Raw genomic sequence first — 12,183 nt, forward strand, 5'->3', positions numbered from 1 at the left:
TTCATTTTCATGAAGACTTACAGGAACATCTGTAAAGCAAAGGAACTGAGAAGAGATTGAAATGACCATGTGACTTATTGGAGAGAAAGGGTGAGATGCAATGTTTGAGGCCAGTGATAGAAATTGGATTGTTGGGCAGAAAAGACAGAATCACAGTGTGGAAACAGGCCCTTTGGCCCAATAAGTCCACACCAACCCACCCAAAGCCATTCCCCCACCCAATTACTCTACATATACCCCTAACTAATACATCCGTGAACACTATGGGCAATTCAGCATGGCCAATTCACCTAACCTTCATATTTTTGGATTGTGAGAGGAAACTGGAACACCCGGAGCAAACCTATGCAGACACGATGGAGAATATGAAAACTCCACGCTGATAGTTGCTAGAGGATGGAATTGAACCCAGGTCCCTGGCACTGTCAGGCAGCAGTACTAACCACTGAGCCACCATGCCCATCCTGGTCTGGCCTTAGGTGACATGGAGCCACTGTGCCATTGTGAATTGTCCATAATGTGCAGGGATGTGCAGGCTAGATGAGTTACTAATGGGAAATGCAGGGTACCAGAATAGGATAGAGGGGGTGGGTCTGGGTGGGATACTTGTCAGAGGGCAGGTGTGGACTCGATGGACTGAATGACTTGCTTCCACATTGTAGTGCTGATAGAGAAACAATTCAGCATGAACCAGGGAGGTAAGTTGGCTTATCAAGGGCAGGGTTTGATGCTGAGCAATTTCAGCAACACCATGCAGTGCTTTCCAGAACTGATGTCATTCCGATAAGAACAAAGTTTAGCCAGTTTTTAAGGAAAGGTGCAAGTGATTGTACAGAATGTAACAGGAATGTTTAGATTCCCTCTCTTAAACCAACAAGATTGAAGCTCTGCATGGTGGAAATGGGTTTGGTTTGACACTTGTCTGTCACTGTAGTAGAATCAGGCCTGGGTTGTTGTTTCAAGGTAAGTCCACATCAAACCAGAGAAAGTAAACAACACTGACAAGTCACAGATTAAATCGTGTGTGGGTGCAGGATCCCCACACCCCAATCCCTGTTTGTCTGTGCAGATGTACCTTGATTTATTACATTAGAAATTTGTGTTGTAACTGCAGTAGCTGTCACAGTAACATAATCGCCAAGTTTTGGCTTATGGACTAACAAGCCTTGAGTTGGCCTTTCGCTTATAATCTCACAGCCGCCCGACAGCCTGGCTACAGCTCTTCAACTGCACAAAAAAAGTGGGAAATTACTTGAAATAAACTGACCTCATCCAATTTTTGGCTTTGAATCGGAACCTTAAACGTACATTTTCTCTGCAAATTGACAAAATGAGCAAACTCACCTGTACCTTCACACACATCATTTACTGCATCCGCTGCACCCGATGTGGCCTCCTCTATATTGGGGAGACAGGCCGCCTACTTGTGGAACGTTTCAGAGAACACCTCTGGGACACCCGAACTAACCAACCCAACAACCCCGTGGCTCAACACTTCAACTCCCCCTCCCACTCCACCAAGGACATGCAGATCCTTGGACTCCTCCATCGCCAGACCATAGCAACACGACGGCTGGAGGAAGAGCGCCTCATCTTCCGCCTAGGAACCCTCCAACCACAAGGGATGAACTCAGATTTCTCCAGTTTCCTCATTTCCCCTCCCCCCACCTTGTCTCAGTCAAATCCCTCGAATCCAGCACTGCCTTCCTAACCTGCAATCTTCTTCCTGACCTCTCTGCCCCCACTCCCACTCTGGCCTATCACCCTCACCTTGACCTCCTTCCACCTATCGCATTTCCAATGCCCCTCCCCCAAGTCCCTCCTCCCTATCTTTTATCTTAGCCTGCTTGGCACACCCTCCTCATTCCTGAAGAGTGGCTCATGCCCGAAACGTCGACTCTCCTGCTCCTTGGATGCTGCCTGACCTGCTGCGCTTTTCCAGCAACACATTTTTAGCATCCTTATTCAGATACTCAAATCCTATCAAAGACGGAAGTACTTTGATAGTAAAACTGAAATTGCTGTAAATTTTCAGCAGATCTGGCATCATTTGTGGGTAGAAGGAGTTAATGTTTCAAGTTCAGTGACTTTTCCTCGGAACTGTTAATAACTAGGAAAAGCTAGTATTTATGCTGAAGCTAAAGTGGGTGAGGCAGGTGGGAAGGGGAGAGGTGAGCAGATAACTGGGGATGGAGCTCAGAGAGAAACAGATATGAAACACATGGTAGGTAACAACATGGGAGGTAAACAAGGGATTATGGATAGCAGGCCAGGAATGCTGAAGAAGAGATAGTAAAAGCTAAGAGTGAGAATGTGGGTTAGTTGTATTCTTCGTTCTTTGATAGGGTGGACGATGGATGACATTAAATCACAATCAAATTGCAAAGTCAGAAACAAAAGGAGTGCTAATGGGACAAGTAAAACAAGATGCCCAGAAGGTGTGTAAACAGCTACCGTCTGTCAACAGAAACCAGAAAAACAAGATTAGACTGAGGTTTGAGAGAAAAAGAAACAAAATGAAGACTGAGTACTCATTAATGAGTTTACGGAAATATGAGACTGGGATGCTGTTCCTCAAGCTAATATTGAATCCTTTCAACATTAGACGATGGAAAGACTGGTAAAGATAAGAGACAGAAAATGTGAAAATCTCTCAACATTGGGGAAGAAGGAAAATTTAGGCTGTAAGACCATAAGGAAAAGGAACGGGAGTTGGCTATTCGGTCTGTCAAGTGTGTCCAACTATTCAATAGGATCATGGCTTATCCTCACGTCCACACTTTCCCCATAACCCTTGATTCCCTGACTGACCATGAATCTCAATCTTAAATATACATAAGGACCCTGACCCTGACCCACAGCAGCAAGGCATTCTAAAGACTATTCTCTGAGAGAAGATATTCCTCCTCATCTCAGTCTTAAAGTATCCTGAGACTGTGCCCCTGGTCCGTGATGCTCCCAGGAGGGGGAGCGTCTTCTCAGCATTTACCCTGTCAAACCCCTTAAGAATCCTGTATGTTTCATTGAGATCATCTCTCATTCTTTCATACTCCAATGAGTAGAGTCCCAACCTGTTTATCTCTTTGTTCATAAGATAATCCATCCACACTCGGGATCTTCCTTGCCCGAATTGCCTCCAGTGAAATGATATAATGTCTTAATAAAGTGACAAACCAGCCCACAGCACTGGTCTCACCAACACTGTTGGGTGCTTGTTTTCTCCGATTATAAGAATAATCAAGCACTGGAACTACACAATGTCTTCTTTAAATTTTATTGCAGAATTTTATTAAGGGTGGCACGGCAGTTAGCACTGCTGCCTCACAGCGCCATGAACCCGGGTTCGATTCCAGCCTCGAGTAACTATCTATGTGGAATTTGCACATTCTCCCAGTGTCTGCGTGAGCTTCCTCCCATAGTCCAAAGATGTGCAGGTTAAGTGAATTGGCCATGCTAAATTGCCCATGCTGCAAATGTGTTGCTGGTCAAAGCACAGCAGGCCAGGCAGCATCTCAGGAATAGAGAATTCGACGTTTCGAGCATAAGCCCTTCATCAGGAATAAGAGAGAGAGAGAGCCAAGCAGGCTAAGATAAAGGGTAGGGAGGAGGGACTAGGGGGAGGGGCGATGGAGGTGGGATAGGTGGAAGGAGGTCAAGGTGAGGGTGATAGGCCGGAGTGGGGTGGGGGCGGAGAGGTCAGGAAGAGGACTGCAGGTTAGGAGGGCGGTGCTGAGTTGAGGGAACCGACTGAGACAAGGTGGGGGGAGGGGAAATGAGGAAGCTGGAGAAATCTGAATTCATACCTTGTGGTTGGAGGGTTCCCAGGCGGAAGATGAGGCGCTCCTCCTCCAGCCGTCGTGTTGTTGTGTTCTGCCGGTGGAGGAGTCCAAGGACCTGCATGTCCTCGGTGGAGTGGGAGGGAGAGTTAAAGTGTTGAGCCAAAATTGCCCATGGTCAGGGGTAAAGGTAGGGGAATGGGTCTGGGTGGGTTACTGTTCGGAGGGTCGTTGTGGACTTGTTGGGCCAAAAGTCATGTTTCCACACTGCAGGGAATCTAATTCTAAAGTGAGGCAGTTAAATAGATGGTACAATTGCTGTAAAGATGTTATAAGGCAGCTGCTCTGGTCCAATCACATTCTTATACCCTTGTATTTCTGTGGTTTTGAGTGTAACTGTATTTATTCAGTTTGTAGCAATATCAATTTCGATAGCAGTGGCACTTGAAACTGATCTCTGCGGTTACCCCCTGCTGTTTAGTTCAGTGCTTCAACCATCGTAAAGGTCCCATGTTCCCTCTATAATCAGTTCCCCATTTAACAATACAAAACTGCTATTCTTTGTACTGTAAGAATCTGCTAAGAACTCATCCCTGATCTAATCATGTCACACTATGTTTTCTCTGATCTGATTAAGGTCCAATTTAACCCTATCTTGTTCTGTGGGCTTCCATTGAATCCACAAGCACCTTATACAGTTGCAGTAAGACTTCCCTAATCTCATACTCCAGCTCCCTTGAACTAAAGGCCAACATTCCATTAGCCTTTCCATTCCTTTTTTTCTCCATTTAAATAGTACTCTGTTCTTCCATTCTCCCTTCCAAAATGACTTTCCCTTTTCACCTATTTTTGTGCAATCTGTAAATTTGGCTACAGTACTTTCAATTCCTTCTTCCAAGTCATGAGTACATATTGTAAATAGTTGCAGTCCCAGCACTGATCACTGTGTAACCCCCGCTGGTCACAGGTCACCAAACTGAAAAAGAATCTCTTCTCCCCATTTGCTGTTTCCTGCCCACTAACCAATTCACAATCCATAACGATATGCTACCTCCAGCACCATAGGTTTAGCCTTTCATAGGATCATAGAATTCCGACAGTATTGAAGCAGGCTGTTGGCCCATCGTGTCCACATGCTCCCTGAACAGCATCCCACTCAGACCACCCCCTCTACCCTGTATCCTGAATTTACCACTTTTGAGGTAACTTGCCAAACACCTTCTGAAAGTCTAAATACAACACACCTACTGGATCTCCTCTATCCACTTTAGTTGAGGCTTCCTTGAAAAACTCTAATAAGTTAGTCAGATACCATTTCCCTTTCATTACGCCATGTCATCTCTGCTTGGTCATAGAGTCATAGAGATGTACAGCAGGGAAACAGACCCTTTGGTCCAATCCGTCCATGCTGACCAGATATCTCATTTCAATCTAGTCCCACCTGCCAGCATCTGGCCCATATCCCTCCAAACCCTTCCTATTCATATACCCATCCAGATGCCTTCTAAATGTTGCAATTGTACCAGCCTCCACCACTTCCTCTGGCAGCTCATTCCATACACGTACCACCCTCTGAGTGAAAAAGTTGTTTCTGAGTCTCTTTTATATCTTTCCCCTCGCACCCTAAACCTATGCTCTCTCGTTCTGGACTCCCCCACCCCAGAGAAAATACTTTATCTATTTATCCTATCCATGCCCCTCATAATTTTATAAACCTCTATAAGGTCACCCCTCAGCCTCTGACGCTGCAGGGAATACAGCCCCAGCCTGTTCAACCTCTCCCTATAGCTCAAATCCTCCAACCCTGGCAACGTCCTTGTAAATTTTTTCTGAACCCTTTCAGTTGCTTGATTAGATTATGATTTTACAAATGTTCTGATATCACTTGCTTTATAATTGATTCTAACATTTTTCCAACAATAGATGTTAGGCTCATCAGCCTATAGTTGCCAGCCTTTTGCCTCATTTCATTTTGTGAGGGAATGTCACGTTGGAGGCAGAGGTCAATGTAACCATTCTCCAGAGAACTACATTGAAACCTAAGCCCTATTTTGCTTGTTTTCAGAGGTGGACAGAAAATTCCTCTAGTGGGGGATTCCAAACCGAGATGCTGTAAAGAGAAAATGGCTACTTAAAGACCACAAAGGAATGGGCAGTAAATGCTGATTCAGCCAGTCACATCACATGATCAAAGATATATCAAAACAGAGTAGTTAGATTGAGGAATTTACAGGCTAGACAAGAAGAAACATATCCATCTGTTTAAGAGGAAGCTAGATGAGAAAATGAGTGAGAAATGTACGTAAAACTACGCACATCGGCTTCGGTGTGGAATGCAAAAACCAAAATGTTATTCCTGCTGGAACTCTGAAATAAAATCAGAAAATGCTGAAAATATGTCATTTTGAAGAAAAGTCATTGACCTGAAATGTTAACTCTTGTTTATCTTTCCATTGATACTGCTCAATCTACTGAGTATTTCCAGAACTTTCTGCTTTCATTTCAAGTTAGGTAATGTACTGTGGAGCAGGAACACCAGTGTGGACCCCTTGGGCTAACTGAGGACCTGATCAAGTGTATCCAAGGACATTGTAGGAAGCTAGGGAAGAGATTGCGGGGTTCCTAACAGAAATTGTTGCATCGGCAACTGCTGTAGGTGAGGTGCCGGAAGACTGGAGAGTGGCTAGTGTTGTGCCACTATTTTAAAAAGGCTGCAAGGAAACGTCAGGGAACTACAGACCAGTGAGCCTGATGTCAGTGATGGCTAAGTTGTTAGAAAGGATTCTGAGAGTCATAGAGATGTACAGCATGGAAATAGACCCTCCAGTTCAACCCAACCATGCCAACCAAATTCCTAAATTAATCTTGACCCATTTGCTAGCATTTGACGCATATCCCTCTAAATCCTTCATATTCATGTACCCATCCAGATGCCTTTTAAATGTTGTAGTTGTACCAGCCTCCACCACTTCTTCTGGCAGCTCATTCCATGCATGCACCACTCTTTGCATGAAAATGTTGCCCCTTAATTCCCTTTAAAATCTTTCCCCTCTCTCCTTAAACCTATGCCCTCTACTGGGAAGAAAACCTTGATTATTCACCCTATCCATGCACCTCATGATCTTAAACCTATATACGGTCTCCAATACTCCAGGAAAACAGCCCCAGTCTTTTCAGCCTCTCCCTATAGCTCAGACCCTCCAACCCTGACAACATCCTTGTAAATCTTTTCTGAATCCTTTTCAGTTTCACCACATCTCTTCTACAGCAGGGAGACCAGAATTGAATGCAGTATTCCAAGAATGGCCTGGACAGGATCGACATGCATTTGGAAAGGCAAGGCCTGATTCGAGATGAGCAACATGGCTTTGTGTGTAGGAAATCATGTCTCACAAACTTGATTGAGTTTTTTGAAGAGGTGACAGATGAAGACAAAGTGATGGACATTGTGTAATGGACTTTAGCAAGGCCTTCAACAAGATTCTGCAAAGTAAACTGTTTAGTAAGGTTAGATCACATGGGATCCAGGTAGAGCTAGCCAATAAGATGCAAAATTTGCTCGATGGAGGAAGACAGAGGGTGGTGGTAGAGGATTGTTGTTCAGACTGGAGGCCTGTGACCAGCGGTGTGCTGCAAGGATTGGTGCTGGGTCCAGTCTTGTTTGTCATTTATACAAACTGGGCCAATGGACCAAGGAATGACATATAGAGTTTAATTCATACAAATGTGAAGTGTTGTATTTGGTTTAAGCAAATCAGGGCAGGACTTTTACAGTTAATAGTGGGGCTTTATGGAGTGTTGCTGAACTGAGATGCCCGGGATACAAATATGTAGTTCCTTGAAAGTTGTGTCACAGGTAGACAGAGTGGTGAAGAAGACACTTGGCACACTTGTCTTCTTCAGTCAGATCATTGAGTACAGAAGTTGGGACATCATGTTACAGCTGTACAAGACATTAATATGGACATATTTGGAGTGCTGCGTACAATTCTGGTTGCCCAGCTGTAGAAAAGGTGTTATTAACCTGGAAAGGGTGCAAAAAAAGGTTTCCAAGGATGTTACTGAGACTGGAATGTTTGAGGTGTAAGAACAGGCCGGATAGCCTGGAGCATAAGGAGTGACCTTATAGAGTTTTATAAAATCAGGAGGGCCAAGAGTAAGGTGAATAGCCAAGGCCTTTTCCCCAGGGTAGGGCAGGCAAAATCTAGAGGGCATTGGTTTAAGGTGAGAGGGGAAAGATTTAAAAGGGTCCTGAGGGGCAACTTTTTCACACACAGGGTGGTGAGTATATGAGCTGCCAGAGGAAGTGGTGGAGGCTGGTACAATTACAACATTTAAAAGGTAATTGGACAGGTACATGGATAGGAACGGTTTGGAGGGATATGATGCAGAGCTTTTCCCGAAGCATCGACTCTCCTGCTCCTCGGATGTTGCCTGACCTGCTGTGCTTTTCCAGCGCCACACTTTTCAAGTTAGAGTGATATGGGCCAAATGCAGACAAATAGGATTAGTTCAATTCAGGAAACTTAGTCAACATTGATGAAATGGGCTGAATGGTCTGTTTTCATGCTGTATGACTCTAAATAGCCTGTTTTTGTGCTGTCAGGTTTCTGTGGAATGTCCTGGTTATGATTCAAATTTCCAACATTTGGAATTTCTTCCCCTTGCAGTAGTGAAAGTTAACTCTGCAGTGCTGGTGGAATGTCTTATGTTATTGTCACAAAGCATAACTGTCAATGGCTGCACAGCAAATACTTGTCTTCAGTGGCTAATGCTAGAAATACACACTGAAATATGTATCAGCTTGGGGAATCAGGGAGCTTGGTATAGTGTGCATCTGTTTGACATAGGACTGGGGAGACAGCTGCAGAGAATGTCTGGTAATGCAGCAATCTGACATGAATGTTTCCAGCACATAAGGCATGAGACTGTGAAATTGGCCAAGTTCACTTCAGGGACAAGTCAGTTTAATGCTCCTAAAATGGAGTGCATTGAGGTGAGGATCCACTTTCTTGCTGAAATGCATTATTAATCTTCCACCTTTTCCACACTCCAAGGTGTCAGTCTTGCTGGCACTCTCACCACTGAGGTCATGGGTTCGAGTCCCAGGCGAGTACTGAGTTTGTAATCTATTTTGAGACTGTAATACTCTGCTTTGAGAGTGATATGCTGTTAGCCGGGGGGTTAAGCAAAGCTCCCTGCAGGAGGATGTAACAATCCATTGCACTCTTCTGAGAACAACTGGGAGAGACAGAATCTGAGAGTGGCATAGCATGACAGGATATCATTCAGCCCATTGCCATGTGCCAGCCCTTTGAAAGAGTCAAACAATTACTTTTATGTTTCAAGAACGAGTTTGATTTAGAAGGATTTTCTTTTAGAGCTAAAGGAATCAACAGGAGAAAAATGTAATGGAAACAGAATATTGAGTTGGAAGGTCAGCCATGATCATATTGAATGGTGGAGCAGGCTCAAGGCCTAAATGGCTTATTCCTTTTTCTATTTTCTATGTTTCTCAGTTTAACTGCCATGAAGTTTCACAAAAGCCTTCAATTTATTTTTTCCCCTCCAAATATTTATCTAATTTCCCTTTTAAGAGTTTTCGTTGAATCTGATTCAATCCCTGTTCAGGCAGTGAATTCTACAGTTACAAGAATTCACAGTAGGAAATGGTTTCCCCACATTACTCCTCTAGTTATTTTCCTACCTCCTTTCAATCTGTCTTCTCCAGAAACCATTTCTCCTCACATATTCCATCAAAACACATCATAATTTTGAACGCCCCTGTCAAATATCCCTGAATCCTTCATGCTCCAACAAAATAAAACAGATTTTCCTTGTAACCAAGGATCCTCATCACTGGCTCTGCAAAGCCTCGATACCTCTCTCCCACAGGGTGTCGTTCCTGTTTGGCTAGTTTATATGAGTGAGTGATTTATAAACGTTTCTCAGACTATGGTTTTGTGCGCAGCTTTTATTTTTTAAACTGAGGGCTCTGAAAGTCTTTGTAGTGTAATCCAAACATTCCATACAAACACACACACACACACATACAAAAATCACACCCACTCTCGGCAAAGAACCCACTTCTCTCTCTCTCATGCACGTGCCCACACACTCCAAAAGCCCAGTTTATACATCTCAAACATCCAAACACACACACACAGATGGGCAGAGTCTTAATGCCTTTGGGCTAGTAAACAAGACCCCCAGGCTAATGTCCCAAGGATATAAGTTCAGAGCCCCACTGTGAGATGAGGAAATTTGAATTTGACTAAGGAATTGAGAGTGAGTGAATAGAGAGAGAGAGTTAAAGTACTTACTTTTTGTAGTTGTAGTTTGTTAGAGATAGAGAGCAGGAGTGACCGAGCTACTTTTCTTTGGAGAAACCAAACACAGACTGGGTGAACGCTTTGTGGAACGCCTCCGATCTATGCGCAAGCAAGACCCTGACCTTCCTGTAGCTGGTCGTCTCCCCCCCCCCATCTCATCCCAGATCCAACCCTCCAACTCGGTACCACTCTCTTGACCTATCCCATCTGTTCATCTTCCTTTCCACCTATCCACTCTATCCTCCTGACCGACCTATCACAATCACCTGCATCCACCTATCGCCTTCCCACCTATCATCCCTGTAGCCCTTCCCCCTCCATATTCCTGATGAAGGGCATATGCCTGAAACATTGACTTTTCTCCTCCTCAGATGCTGCCTGACCTGCTGTGCTTTTGCAGTGCCATACTTTTCAACTCTTTAGCTATAACAGTGACTTGGTTGAGAGAAGGACTAGATTTAGATGTTTCAGGCATGATGAGAGGGATGTAAAGGGGGTGGGGAGTTATGTTACTGATTAGGGAGACTATCACAGCTGTGTGGTGGGAGAACACCTTGGAGGGCTCATCCAGTCATATGGGTACAGCTCAGGAATAAGAAGGGTGCAATCACTTTAATGGGATTGGATTACATACCTCTCAACAGCTAACAGGTAATTCAGGTACAGATATGAATACAGATTGTGGAAAATGTAAACACAACAGAGTTGTTGCAATGAGTGATTTTAACTTCCCTGATTTTGACTGGGACCTGCTTAATGCCAGGGGTTTGGATGGGGCGTGGGGAGCTGATGTGTGTGTCCAGGACAGTTCCCGACTAGGGAATGGGCCACACTAGGACCTGGTATTGGATAATGAGACTAGCTAGGTGATTGTAGTTTCAGTGGGGGTGCATTTCGGGACCAGGGCCCGTAAGTCTGTAAGGTTTAAGTTACTGATAGATAAGAATAAGTGTAGCTCTCGGGTGAAAGTACTAAACTCGGGGAAGGCTAGTCACCACAGAAAACTGCTCAGCGCACGTACGCACATATACATGTGATGAAACTACACACCAATCCTGATTGTATCTTAACATTTACGAAATGAACCTTTGATGGACATCTACATCTCCATGCAGTAACAGGCTCTTATTCATTTGTCCTGTTAGGTAGTGAGTTTATTGATTTGTTGAAAAATCACTGTGGTGGTATATGCTGTAATGTGATGATATTGCCAACCTCTATTAATATAAATAACAGTGTTTCAAACTGAAGTGCTGGAAAATAAATCATTTGGTCCAGAAAACCAAATCGCTCTCCAACCTTTAGCAATTCATTTCTGCAATCACAGCTCTGTTTTCCTCCTGCTTCACATTGGAAGATGATGATTTGGTTATTGAGAAACAACAAGGCGAAAGTGAGGACTGCAGATGCTGGAGGTCAGTGTCAAGATTAGAATGGTGCTGGAAAAGCACAGCAAGTCAGGCAACATCTGAGGAGCAGGAAAATTGACGTTTCAGGCAGGAGCCCGCTATTGAGAAACAAAGTCTAGCCATTTCAATTAAATCAATGCATAATAGCCACAAAAAGCAATGTAATTGTTGAAGATCTGATTTGATTTACTTTGTCCCTATCTCATGACTGTAACTAATATCTTGGAATTTGGATGGACATATATCTCCACATGTTTTATTCAGATGAGATTCCAAGTAAGTAAACCTTTCAATGTGTCCTTTCATATGTGTTATTTGGATAATTCATTGTATAGTATCAGAACAGTACAGTATATATGTATAAAAATACTGATAATTCCCAATGCCTTGTGGATCCCAGTTCTAGTGTTTGATTTCAAACTGAGTCCTGCATTTACTGTTTCTCTGGAACTTACAACTTTCCAAATCCCAATGGTTCCCTTTTTTAATGAATATGTTTTTCCTTTTGTTTCTTTGATCAACACTTCAGCTCCACGGCACAAATAAGGTGGAAGTGTCAGGAACCATCAAAGGTCAATTTCATTATTTTAGCCACACAATGAAGTGTTAAAGGTGAGTGGGAGCTGCTGCATGCTCATACGCTCCTGATGTAAATGCCGAAAATGG

The sequence above is a fragment of the Hemiscyllium ocellatum genome, chromosome 1, assembly GCF_020745735.1.
Source record: "Hemiscyllium ocellatum isolate sHemOce1 chromosome 1, sHemOce1.pat.X.cur, whole genome shotgun sequence".
Taxonomy (NCBI): Eukaryota; Metazoa; Chordata; class Chondrichthyes; order Orectolobiformes; family Hemiscylliidae; genus Hemiscyllium; species Hemiscyllium ocellatum.